The sequence below is a fragment of the Hyla sarda genome, chromosome 4 (genome assembly GCF_029499605.1).
Source record: "Hyla sarda isolate aHylSar1 chromosome 4, aHylSar1.hap1, whole genome shotgun sequence".
Lineage (NCBI taxonomy): Eukaryota > Metazoa > Chordata > Amphibia > Anura > Hylidae > Hyla > Hyla sarda.
This window is the reverse complement of record NC_079192.1, coordinates 374901927-374916356: the sequence shown is the minus strand read 5'-3', so window position 1 is coordinate 374916356 and position 14430 is coordinate 374901927.

Below are 14430 nucleotides of genomic sequence, written 5' to 3'. Positions count from 1 at the left end.
CAGCCGTTGGGCAGACTGAAGATAAGAGAGATTCTTGCGATCAGTGTATATAATAACTGGATATTTGGATCCCTCCAGCAGGTGCCTCCATTCCTCAAGCGACAATTTTATGGCCAGTAGTTCTCGATTAGTGTTGCTCGCGAATATTCGCAATTCGAATATTATTCGCGAATATCGCATATTCGCGAATTCGCGAATTTCGCGAATATAGCGCTATATATTCGTAATTACGAATATTTTTTTTTTTTTCTTCACAATACACATCACAGTGATCACCCCTCTCTGCTTCCAGCTTGTGTGGTGTAAAGAAGGCTGTAATACTACTGTGTGAGACTGGCGTGCGGAAATTCGCATATGCGAAAATTAGCATATGTTATTTTTCGCATATGCGAACATTCGCGTATGCTAATTTTGTATATGCTAATATTCACATATGTTAATTTTCGCATACGCGAATGTTCGCATATGCGAAAATAAAACGAGAATATAACGAATATGCGAATATTCGCGAATATATGACGAATATTCGTCCATATATTCGCGAATATTCGCGAATTCGAATATGGCCTATGCCGCTCAACACTATTCTCGATCACCAATGGAGTAGTTTTTCTCCGCCGGAGAGAAAGTCCTAGAAAAGAAACCACAAGTAACAGCATGACCGGATGAATTTTTTGTAGGAGTACTGCTCCAGCTCCCACCGAGGAGGCGTCTACCTCCAGCGAGAAGGGCTTAGATGGATCAGGTCTGGAGAGTACGGGAGCAGAAGAAAAGGCAGTCTTGAGATGACTGAATGCGTCTTCCGCTTGAGGAGGCCAGGACTTAGGGTTGGCGTTTTTCTTAGTTAGGGCCACGATAGGAGCCACAATAGTGGAAAAGTGCGGAATAAATTGTCTGTAATAATTGGCAAACCCCAAAAACGTTGGATAGCATGGAGTCCTGAGGGGCGTGGCCAATCCAATACGGCTGATAGTTTATCTGGGTCCATTTGTAGTCCCTGGCCAGAGACTAAGTATCCTAGGAAGGGAAGAGATTGACATTCAAAGAGACATTTTTCAATTTTGGCATATAATTGATTGTCCCGAAGTCTCTGAAGAACCATGCGGACATGCTGGCGGTGTTCTTCTAGGTTAGCAAAAAAAAGCAAAATATCGTCTAGGTAAGCCACAACACAGGTATATAGAAGATCATGAAAAATTTCATTTACAAAGTATTGGAAGACGGCAGGGGCGTTGCAAAGCACAAAGGGCATAACCAGATATTCAAAGTGTCCATCTCTGGTGTTAAATGCGGTCTTCCACTCGTCCCCCTCCCTGATGTGGATGAGATTATATGCACCTCTTAAGTCCAGCTTGGTAAAGATGTGGGCGCCTCGTAGGCGATCAAAGAGTTCCGAGATAAGAGGTAGGGGATAGCGTTTTTTTACAGTCATTTTATTAAGTCTGCGGTAATCAATGCAAGGGCGCAAGGAGCCATCTTTTTTGGAAACAAAAAAAAATCCAGCTCCGGCAGGGGAGGAAGACTTGCGGATAAACCCCTTTTTTAAATTCTCTTGGATGTACTCTGACATGGCTTGTGTTTCCGGAGCAGACAGAGGATAGATTCTGCCCCGGGGTGGAGTAGTACCAGGGAGGAGGTCAATAGGACAGTCATAAGGCCTGTGAGGAGGCAAAGTCTCTGTTTGTTTTTTGCAAAAAACATCAGCATAATCCAGATAGGCCTTGGGGAGACCAGATATCGGAGGAACCACAGGGTCTTGACTGACAGTACAGGGAGCAGGCTTAAGACATTCCTTGTGGCAAGAAGTACCCCAGTTCGTGATTTCCCCGGTGGTCCAATTGAGGGTTGGGGAATGGCGTTGAAGCCACGGTAGTCCAAGAAGAATTTCCGAAGTGCAGTTAGAGAGGACCAGAAATTCAATTTTTTCGTGATGGGGTCCGATGCACATTAAGAGGGGTTCCGTGCGGTAACGCACAGTACAGTCCAATCTTTCATTATTAACAGAGGCGATGTAGAGGGGTCTGGCGAGACTGGTCACCGGGATGTTGAACCTGTTGATGAAAGAGGCCAAAATAAAATTTCCTGCAGATCCGGAATCCAAGAAGGCCATAGCTGAGAAGGAGAAGGTAGAAGAAGAAATCCGCACAGGCACAGTAAGACGTGGAGAAGCAGAGTTCACATCAAGAGCTGTCTCACCTTTGTGCGGAGTCAGCGTGCGTCGTTCCTGACGTGGAGGTCGAATAGGACAATCCTTCAAGAAATGTTCGGTACTGGCACAGTACAGGCAAAGGTTCTCCATGCGGCGTCGTGTCCTCTCTTGAGATGTCAAGCGAGACCGGTCAACTTGCATAGCCTCCACGGCGGAAGGCACAGGAACGGATTGCAGTGGACCAGAGGAGAGAGAAACCGCCTCGTGCGAACAAAGTCCATATCCCGGCGGAGCTCCTGACGCCTTTCGGAAAAACTCATGTCAATGCGGGTGGCAAGATGAATAAGTTCATGCAGGTTAGCAGGGATTTCTCGTGCGGCCAGCACATCTTTGATGTTACTGGATAGGCCTTTTTTAAAGGTCGCGCAGAGGGCCTCGTTATTCCAGGACAATTCGGAGGCGAGAGTACGGAATTGGATGTCGTACTCGCCAACAGAAGAATTACCCTGGACCAGGTTCAGCAGGGCAGTCTCGGCTGAAGAGGCTCGGGCAGGTTCCTCGAAGACACTTCGAATCTCCGTGAAGCAAGAGTGTACAGAGGCAGTGACAGGATCATTGCGGTCCCAGAGCAGTGTGGCCCATGACAGGGCTTTCCCAGACAGAAGGCTGACTACGAAAGCCACCTTTGACCTTTCAGTTTGAAACTGGTCCGACATCATCTCCAAATGCAGGGAACATTGTGAAAGAAAACCACGGCAAAATTTAGAGTCCCCATCAAATTTGTTCGGCAAAGATAAACGGAGGCTGGATGCGGCCACTCGCTGCGGAGGAGGTGCAGGAGCTGGCGGAGGAGATGATTGTTGAAGCTGTGGTAGTAGCTGCTGTAGCATCACGGTCAGTTGAGACAGCTGGTGGCCTTGTTGCGCTATCTGTTGCGACTGCTGGGCGACCACCGTGGTGAGGTCAGCGACAACTGGCAGCGGGACCTCAGCGGGATCCATGGCCGGATCTACTGTCAGGATTCGGCTGGCTGGAGGTGGATCCTCTGTGCCAGAGAGGGATTGGCGTGGACTGTGTCGGTGGACCGGTTCTAAGTTGCTACTGGTATTCACCAGAGCCCGCCGCAAAGCGGTATGGTCTTGCAGCGGCGGTAGCAACCAGGTCGTATGCACCGGCAACGGCTCAACCTCTCTAACTGCTTAGATAAGCGCGGTACAAGGGAGTAGACAAGAGCAAGGTCGGACGTAGCAGAAGGTCAGGGCAGGCAGCAAGGATCGTAGTCAGGGGCAACGGCAGGAGGTCTGGAACACAGGCTAGGAACACACAAGGAAACGCTTTCACTGGCACAATGGCAACAAGATCCGGCAAGGGAGTGCAGGGGAAGTGAGGTATAGGTAGGGAAGTGCACAGGTGAAGGTACTGATTAAAACCTCATGCGCCAATCAGTGGCGCACCGTCCCTTTAAATCACAAAGACCCGGCGCGCGCGTGCCCTAAGGAGCGGGGCCGCGCGCGCCGGGACAGCACAGACGGGGAACGGGTCTGGTAAGCGAGTCGGGATGCGCATCGCGAGCGGGCGCGTCCCGCATGGCGAATCGCATCCCGGCTGGGAACATTATCGCAGCGCACCCGGTCGACAGGTCTGACCGGGGCGCTGCGAATAGGAGAACGCTGTGAGCGCTCCGGGGAGGAGCGGGGATCCGGAGCGCTCGGCGTAACAAGATATGGTTCATTGTTATCGCTCCAAGCTGTTTCACTGGATTCTTGAGATAATTCCACAGGTAATATATGACATCGACGACCATAGGGCCTCAGTCTTGGAAAGATTACATCAATTTTTTTTATTTAAATTTAAGTTTTATATTAGATTCCCAAGTTTAATGTCCCGACGTTTACTTTGAACTAATACTTAATGACCACAAAATCACATCAATCAATCACAGAGTCACATGGCGGCGCAATGACAGCGGCGCCGGGCAGTAGCTGCTTACTGTTCGCTAGATTGTCCTCACTGAATAGTGGAGCTGAACCCACAGCATAAGATACTTTTGTGGGGGAGGGAACACCATAGGACAAAGGCAATAGGAGGACAGGGAGTGCTCGCAGGCAATGCCAACTGAGGGTTGTGTCTGAGGAACCCATCGACTGTTTACTGGGGGTGTCAGATGTAACTTGTAATGAAGTGAATGATCGTGTTAACCAATCAATGAAGGCAGATGGGTTGCTGGTCGAGACACGACCGCTAGCTGATACCGGGAGCTCAGGCCTCTCGCTGCGACTCCTGCAGCCACTTGCCCCTAGTCTGCTGCGACCTCTGCCTGATAAGTTTAGGCCTCCGCCACTCCTCTGTGCACGTCCTGCCACTTTTCTGCCTGACATACTTAGTGCGGATTTGAGAGGAGTACAAGAATCTACAGTATGCTTAAAAAAGTATTTGTGTACAACACCAGCCGGTGAGTACTTTTGCCTGGCCTTTCACAGTATCTAGGCCCTTGAGACTTTAACAGGAACAAAATAGTAGACCACTTAGATGTACGTATGTGGTATGCACTTATGAGGGGAGAAAAATGTGCTACAGTACGCTTAAAAAAGTATTTGTGCACAACACCAGCAGCACACACCAGTGCTGCAGCCCACAGTCGCTGTGTACTACACCCAAAATTGCACTTTCTCTTTCAATATCACTCCCTTCCCTATCAGTGCTTCTAGGCAGGATTTGTGCTTGAAGAGAAACGCTTCTGTTCTGTGCAACACACTTTGCAACACACTGCTCTCTGTCCCTCCCTGTAATAGAACGCTGTAGACAGTGACTGGGAGGTAAATCGCTACAGTAAGAATGTTTTTCTGTGAAACACACACTGCTCTCGGTCCTTCTCTCTGTGCAAGTGAACGCTGAATTGACTAGGAGGTGAATTGCTGCTGAAAAAAAGCTTTTCTGTGCAACACACAGCGCTATCTGTCCCTTTCTATCTCTCTGCAGTGAAAGGCTGATGTGACTGTCTGCAATATGGCTGCCGATAATATTGGGCTGTGACATCACAGGGGTGACTGGCTGCTGATTCAAGGTCATCCTGCCTACCCTTTGATATGTGGATCCGCCATTTTAGATGCCCTGGAGTCTGGACCGCGCTAAATGGAGTTTAATGAAGCAATTCACGCAATAGAATCATGGCAATATTAACATTCGTTGCAAATCAAATTTTTCCTCAAATTTGTGACAAATTCTGATTTGTCAGATTCGATTTGCTCATCCCTAAAGCCACCAATAATATTCATTATTTCTACTGGAAAACAGGAGGTATCACTAGCTGTTGCTGCTGGAACCTTATTTGAAGTTTTGTAATAGGATACATAAATCCTAGTTCCCACCCCTCACTCCTGGATCCTCTAAGGAGAATCCAATGAAAAATCTCTGACTCCTGAATTGCCAGAATTTAGTGAACCGGCAGAACTGAACTTTTGAAAAAATTGCTCATCTCAAATGCTGCCCATATAAATCTATAGAAAGTGGTGGGGTGAGAAGTACGATGGGAGGTTAGATGAGAAGAGAGAGAAATAAGCAAACAGACTGGAGAGAGACTATAAAAGTTTTGTGTATTATCTCTCATTCCAGGTGTGGATACAGAGCTTAGGCTGTTTGTATTCTCCATGCTGCTGATGCTTCTTAGGGTATGCTATACACAGAAGACATAGATACATAGAAGAACAGAATTCCCTTTTTGTGTGCAGTGTATGGGAGTCAATATAGCAGCTAGTCTCTACCCATCAGTTCAGGGACAACTGACAGCCTTCCTTTCCCATTTGGTGGCTGTGCCCCGAGCCCCACACCCCAGGTTTGCCAAATAGTAGGTATGTTGCAGCAAGTCATGCCCCTATCAACAATGATGGTTCATGTTAAATGACTTCAAGCAGAGATGTTAAGAATCATGAGAATACCTTTTTAGTACAGTATACATGATTTTTTGCAATTCAAATCAAATAATAGTAACAAAAAAAGTGAAAAACTGTGAAGAAAAACAAACAATGCAGCCATTAAAACAAAAGAAAATAGAAATCAATAGCATGGAGAAAAATAAAATAGTAAGACTTCTTATGCATATTTTAAGAATCTCTTGCAAAGAACTGGCCATGAATTATTGGCGCAGTACCCAACAGGCCTCTAACTGAATAGTCAATGGGACCTTCGATGTGATGAGCAGCAGTACTTGTCAACATATCGGTGTGCACTTAATAAAGCAGACATAGCAGTACACACGTTCAGTGCCGTCATCCACACACTGCAGGTATACAGTAAATAGGATGAATACAGCCATCTATCACACACACACATCCACAGAGCCACATGTAATGTATTCTACACCCAGCCAGGAATCAATACACATATACTGTACATAAAACAAGGACAAGTTCAATACTAATATGCCTTGTAACAAAGTGATTCCCATCACACATCAATTTGTATTCTTTACAATAGGCCAGAGATTAATATTGCATTTAAAATATTTATTGCCAAAGTAATCTCTGTTCAGATGAAGCAGGGCTGAGTTGGTTAGTTTAGTGCATCCAATGTGGTTATGTATAGGAGTGCAGCTAGATTTAGTATGCTGTCTTAAGATGAGTATTAGAGATGAGCGAACTTTTCAAAAATTTGTTTCGGCCGATTCGCCAAATTTTCCCAAAAAGTTTGTTTCGATCCAAATTTTTTCACGGCGATCTATATTAAAAAACGCTATTTCTAGCCTACATACAGCCTCTATAGGGGTATAGAACACTTTGCTGTGTTCTAAAACGCATATGGAGTGTGCTGGGGTAGTGAAATAATACTGTTATTCAGAATAGCATGCAGATTACCAGCATCGCTCTTAGAATCACTGCCGCACAGCAGCACAATGACAGAGCCTGGTGGTGGCATCAGTGTCAGGAGAACATATAGTGACTGAATGACAGCGTGGAGGTGTTGGCAGCATGAGGAGACCATATAGCGGCTGGATGGCACAGCATGGAGGTGTTGGCAGCATAAGGACACCATATAGTGCTGAATGACACAGCGTGGAGGTGTTGGCAGCATGAGGAGACCATATAGTGGCTGAATGACATAGCTTGGATGAGGCTGAAGCATGAGGACACCATATAGTGGATGAATGGCACAACCCGGAGTTGCCAGCAGCATGGGTAGGGACTAGGCCTTCACAATCCCTAAGATTAAAAGATGAATTAAGAAATTTAATCCGAAGATAGGTGCTACCTAAGAGAAAATTTAAAATTCCCAGACCCAGGCCCCACTGCGGCATCAGTAAACCATATATTGCCTGAATGACACAGCCTGGAGTTAGCTGATGCACGAGTGCACAGCAGGGTTTCACAATTCCCCCCCAAAAACAACACAATTTTAGAAATTTTTGAAAAAGATTTTGGATAGTGGGTGCTACCTATGAGAAAATTTGAAATTCCCAGACCCAGGCCCCACAGCGGCATCAGTAACATATATATTGCCTTAATGACACAGCCTGGAGTTGGCTGATGCACAAGTACACACCAGGGCTTCACAATCCCCCCCAAAAAACACAACAATTTTATACATTTTTGAAAAAGATTTTGGATAGCGGGTGCTACCTATGAGAAAATTTGAAATTCCCAGATCCAGGCCCCACAGCGGCATCAGTAAACCATATATTGCCTGAATGACACAGCCTGGAGTTGGCTGATGCATGAGTATACACCAGGGCTTCACAATCCCCCCCAAAAAACAACACAATTTTTGAAAAAAATTTTGAAAAAATTTTTGGATAGCGGGTGCTACCTATGAGGAAATTTGAAATTACCAGACCCGGGCCCAGCAGCGCCATCATTTTTTTATTTGAAAATTAAAACAAACTTTGAGTGTCCCGGACCCCATCGTGTGTGCACGAAGGACCAAATCCAACAAGCCCCCACAGCAACATCAGTAAAGCATATATTGCCTGAATGACACAGCCTGGAGTTGGCTGATTCACGAGTACACAGCAGGGCTTCACAATTCCCCCCAAAAAACACCACAATTTTAGAAATTTTTGAAAAAGATTTTGGATTGCGGGTGCCACCTATGAGAAAATTTTAAATTCTCAGGCCCAGCAGCGCCATCATTTTTTGATTTGAAATTTAAAACAACCTTTGCGTGTCCTGTACCCCAGTTTGTGAGTGCGAAGGACCAAATCCAACAAGCCCCCACAGGGCTCATGTGGCCGTGAGATGTAGGCGCAACGTCTCCATTGCCCTGACCGGCCATTGTTTCCAAGACTTCTCGCCAAGGCAAACCATGTGAAGAACAGCGTGACACCACCGTGACCTGCACACATGGTATGCTGAAGGGCCACTGAGACTTTTCGAGGCAGTGGAGGCTTAAGACACAGTGGAGGATGTGGAGGCAGAGTAGCACACTGTCACAGGACTAACGGGCTGACAGAGTGTAGCAGGAAGCAGCATTGAGCACACACCAGGGCTTCAGAATCCCAAAGAAAAAACAACCATTTTAAAAATAATTTTAAGAATATTTAGGACAGCGGGTGCTACCTATATATTGCCTGAATGACACAGCCTGGAGTTGGCTGATGCATGAGTACACACTAGGGCTTCACAATTCCCCCCAAAAAACACAATTGTAGAAATTTCTGAAGAAGACTTTTGGATAGCGGGTGCTACCTATGTGAAAATTTGAAATTCCCAGACCCAGGCCCAGCAACGCCATCAGTAAACCATATATTGCCTGAATGACACAGGCTGGAGTTGGCTGATGCATGAGTACGCACCAAAGCTTCACAATCCCTAATAAAAAAGACAACATTTTTTACGAAAAAATTTTACGAAAATTTGGGACTGTGAGTGCTCTCTATATATTACCAGAATGACGCAGCCTGGAGTTGGCTGCAGCATGAGGAGACCATTGAATTGTGTGATTTTTTTATTTGAAATTTAAATCAAAATTTGTGTCCCGGACCCCGCTGTGTGGATACAAAGGACCTAATCACACAAGCACCCACAGGGCTCATGTGGCCGTAAGATGAAGGCGCAACTTCTCCATAGCCCTGACCGGCCATTTTTGGCTTTTGTACCTTTGTTTAAGAACAAGCACATATCCAAGAGTCCAGAAGACTCTATAATGCAGGACGGTGGACCACCAAAAGACATTCTTCTATAAAATATTTTTTTTATGAAATAAAGAAGCATCCCTCTCCGTATTTTTGGGGAAAATTTTACTTAAAAAATTACACGCAACAAGCGTTCAATATTGTAATGGTTATTATTCTGAAAAATTCAAGTTTATTACAGTGATAATTATCAGAAAATTTGAAAAAAAACACTACCCAAGAGTGTTGAATAACCCCATACATTGCACCATAAATGTTGAAATTTAAATTAACCTGTTGAGGACACAGGGCGTATGCATACGCCCTGCATCCCAAGTCCTTAAGGACTGAGGGCGTATGGATACGCCCGTGGGAATTCCAGTCCCCGCCGCTAGCCGGTTGGGGACCGGATCGGGATGCCTGCTGAAATCATTCAGCAGGCATCCCAGCACATCGCCCGGGGGGGCCCTGAGACACCCCCCATGTCGGCGATCGGAGAAAATCTCATGTCAATTCAGACATGCGATTTTCTCCAATTCCGGGCTGATCGGGTATCTGGTGACCCGATCACCCGGAAAATAGGGCTGATCGGAGTTTTCAGCAACAGTCCCGATCAGCCTAAGGGATAGGAGTGAAGTCGCAGAGCGAACTCCTCCTATCCCCTGCCATTAGCAGAACGGAGTTCTGACCAATGGCAGCACAGGACAGGGGGTTGCCATGGCAACCCCCCATTCTGCCCGCCCCTGGATGTCGAGGGGATCATGGGAAGAAGATGGAGGCCATACCTGCAGGAAAATATGCCTGGGGACCCGGGATCTTTGCTGGAGACTGCTGGATCCTGGCTCAGGTAGGGAATCGTCAGTGGTGGTGGGCGGGGGAATTGAAAGTGAAAATAAAACGATCTTTACTGTGGCAACCACTAGGAAGGCCAGACTGCAACTCCCAGCATGCCCAGAGAGCCAAAGGCTGTCTGGGCATGCTGGGAGTTGTAGTTTTGCCACATCTGGAGGGTCACAGTTTGGAGACCACTGTTACAGTGGTGCCCAAACGGTAGCCCTCCAGATGTTGAAAAACTACAACTCTCAGCATGCCTGGACTGCCCAGGCATGCTGGGAGTTGTAGTTCTGTAACATCTGTCCTTTCAGATTTAGCAATTTTCATGAATTTTTTGAAAATTGCTGCTCTACTTTGAAGCCCTCTAATTTTTTCAAAAAGCAAAAATATGTCCATTTTATGATGCCAACATAAAGTGGACATATTGTATTTGTGAAGAAAAATAAAATTTATTTGGAATATCCTTACAAGTAGGGAGGTTCAAAGTTAGAAAAATGCTAGATTTTCAAAATGTTCATGAAATTTTGGGATATTTCACCAAAAAAGGATGCAAGTAGCGCCGAAAATTTACCACCATAATAAACTAAAATATGTCACGAAAAAACTCTCAGAATCAGAATATTTGGTAAAAGCGTTTTCGTGTTATTAATTCATAAATCGACGGTGGTCAGAATTGCAAAAAGGGCTTAGTCCTTAAGGTGAAAAAGGGCTGCGTCCTTAAGGGGTTAAGCATGTATGTAAGTATTTAAAAAATCCTAAAATTTAAGGCCCATCAATCGCGAGATCGAGCAACAACAGGTGTGTTATGCCCTCAGATGTCTGGGGCTGCACACGCGCTTCACTGAACGGACCAGCGTGTGTCTATCTTTCACCGACAGGTGCGGGTAACCCGCTGAACCCTGTTCGCGATAGGGATCAGGGAGTGCAATTATTTGCCTGTAAAGAAGAATCACAACTAAGTGCGGGTCATAAGCTCGGGTTCATTAAGTCCCTGCCCTTTGTACACACCACATGTCTCTACTACCGATTGGATGGTTTAGTGAGGTCCTCGGATCGTCCCCCACGGGGTAGGAGAAGGCCCTGGCAGAGTGCCGAGAATTTAAAGATCATTGTTGAAATTTGCATTAAGCATGTATTAGCTACTGCTAAACTTCCAAAAATTAAAGGCCCAAGGCCAGAAGTGTCAGTGAGGCAAGTAGTTCCTGAAAGACACAGGATGAGTCAGGAGCAGGCATTCGCAGTACCCAAGAGGGTTTCATAACCCCTTACATTTAAAGATCAATGTTGAAATTTGCATTAAGCTACTGCTAAACATCCAAAAATTGAAGGCCCAAGGCCTGAGGAAACAGGGAGGCAAGTAGTTCCTGAAAGACACAGGATGAGTCAGGAGCAGGCATTTGCAGTACCCAAGAGGGTTTCATAACCCCTTACATTTAAAGATGAATGTTTACATTTAGCATGTATTTAGCTACTGCTAAACTTCCACAAATTAAAGGCTCAAGGCCAGAAGCATCAGTGAGGCAGGTAGTTCCTGAAAGACACAGGATGAGCCAGGAGCAGGCAATGGCAGTACCAAAGAGGGTTTCATAACCCTAATTGATAACCAAAGAGGGTTTCACAACCATAATTGGGAAATGTTGGTGTAGCAGCATGGTCAATCTACTCTGAGGCATCTGGCATTGGTGGCTGGAAATCCTGGCTGATCCATCCCTGATTCATATTGACAAGCGTCAGTCTCTCCACATTTTTAGTGGACAGACAAGTTTGCTTTGGGGTGACTATGACCCCGGCCGCACTAAACATCATCTCTGATGGCACACTACTGGCCGGGCAGGACAGCCTTTCCAGGGCAAACTCTGCTAGTTGTGGCCATAAATCAAGTTTGGCTGCCCAGAAGTCCAGCGGATCTTCAATGGTTGTTGGCATGGTCATGTCAAGGTATGCCACCACCTGCTGGTTCAGGTCCTGCTCCATGTCTACCTGCTGCTGATGAGTTGCTTCACTATGCGGGTGAAGAAAGCTACTCATTAGCGACTGTAGACTCAGGCTGCTGCTGATTGAGCTGGTACTGCTCCTGCCACCCCTCCCCAGCGGCCATGACAGTGGAAGGTGAGCACAGAGGGGCCCCCGAGTCAGATAGGCATCGGCCAACTGACTACGTAGAATCTCTCTGTAGTAGGTCAGTTTGCCCTCCCTTTCAGTGGGTGTAAAAAAGGCCCCCTTTCTAGGATGGTAACGAGGGTCTAATAAGGTGGAGATCCAGAAGTCCTCCCGCTGACGAATTTTGACAATCTTGGGGTGAGTACGCAAGCAACTGAGCATGCATCGTGCCATTTGCGCCAGTGACTCGGAGGGACTACCTGCCTCCATCTCCACTGCATGTTACCACGGTGTGTCTGGGTCCTCTGCCTCGCCTTCCTCATAACCCTCCAGCTCCTCTGGCTGCTCCTGCTCCTCCTCTCCTGTGCGATGACTAGAAACACCGGCCATCTCATCCAACCTAAACTGTGCTCCACTCTGCCCCTCATCATCCTCCTCCTCCAGTTCAGCCCCCACAGGGCTCATGTAGCCTTGAGATGTAGGCGCAACGTCTCCATTGCCGTGACCAGCCATGGTTTCAATCATTTGTTGTAGGAAATGTAAGAGTGGAATTACGTCGTTCATGGCATAATCCAAGCGACTTACAAATAATGTGGCTTCCTCAAAGGGCCTCAGCAAACGGCAGGTGTCACGTATGAGCTGCCACTGGTTCACATAGGAGTACTCCCCTGTGTAACTTCAATCTGCTTGGATCATCAAGAAATCATCAAGAATTGTTCGTATAGTCTGTCCAACATATGGAGGGTGGAATTCCAACGTGTGGCAACGTCACAAATAAGACTATGTTGTGGGATACCGTTCTGGCGCTGCAGCTTAAGGATGGTGTGCTTGCCGGTGTACGAGTGGCTGAAGTGCATGCACAGTTTCCTTGCCATTTTCTGGATGTTTTGCAAATGGGGAGAAGACTTGAGGAAGTGCTTGACAACCAGATTCAACACATGTGCCATGCAGGGCACATGTTTCACACTTCCTTGTCGCAGTGTGGACACGATGTTCTTCCCATTGTCGGTCACCATGGTTCCCATTTCCAGATTTCATGGAGTAAGCCATACTCGGATTTCTTTACGAATGAACTTTAGCAGTTCCTCCCCTGTGTGACTCCGTTCTCCAAGACAAACCATGTGAAGAACAGCTTGACACCGCCGTGCCCTACACACATGGTACGATGAAGGGCCGAGATTTGGTGAGATTGGTGAGATTTGGACGTGCAGTGGAGGCCGAGGACACGGTGGAGGATGAGGAGGCAGCGTCGCACACTGTAACAGGACCAACTGCCTGGGAGCGAGAGCGTGGAGGAGGAAGCTGTGTGACCTGTCCAAGTTGCTGTTGTGGCTGTGCAGGAACCACATTTATCCAGTGGGCTGTAAAACACAAGTATTGTCCCTGCCCGTAGTTACAACTTTTGAACACTCCGACAGGCTCAAGGACTGGCCCACCTTCTCTTGTACAAACTTATGCAGGGCTGGTACTGCCTTCTTCGAAAAGAAATGACGGCTTGGGACTCTCCACCTCGCTCGGCACAAGCCATCAATTCTCTGAAAGGTTCAGAGTTCACCACTTGAAAAGGGAGGGACTGCAACACCAGCAACTTGGACAGGAGCACATTCAACTTCTGCGCCGTTGGATGAGTGGGCGCATACTGTTGTCTCTTGGACATGGCTTCGCCGATGGATTGTTGGCGGAATGGCTGACTAAAAGCGGGAGAAACAGGAGCGACAGAAGGAGGGTTTGACACACAGCTCCCTTCAGCTGAGGTGGTGGAGCCTTGGCTGGATGAAGGAGGGAGCGGATGGCCACTTGGTGATGCAGCAGGTTGGACCGCTACATCGGAGCCAAGGCTCTTCCAGGCCGCTTTATGGTGGCAAAGCATGTGTTGATGCAGGGACGTGGTGCCGACATTGGGCCCCTGGCCAAGCTTCACCTTCTGCCGATAGATCTTGCATGTGACTACGTGAACCTCCTCCGGATGTCTTATGAAAAACTTCCACACTGCCGGGTAGCTGATTTTCCCACCCGCAGTCTGCACTAATTGACTGCTACTGGCACCGTCTCCAGGAACCCCTGTTCCACTACCTCCCGGAAAGGTAGGCTGCTGCGAAGCAGGTGGTCTCCCCTGGGCACGTTTGATTCCTTAATTTCCAGTCCTGCCACTACGCTGACTGCCAACCGTGCTACCGCCTTGCTTCCTCAAGGGCAACCTGCAACTCTCTTCTCCTAATGATGATGAAGCCCCTTCTGTACCCGG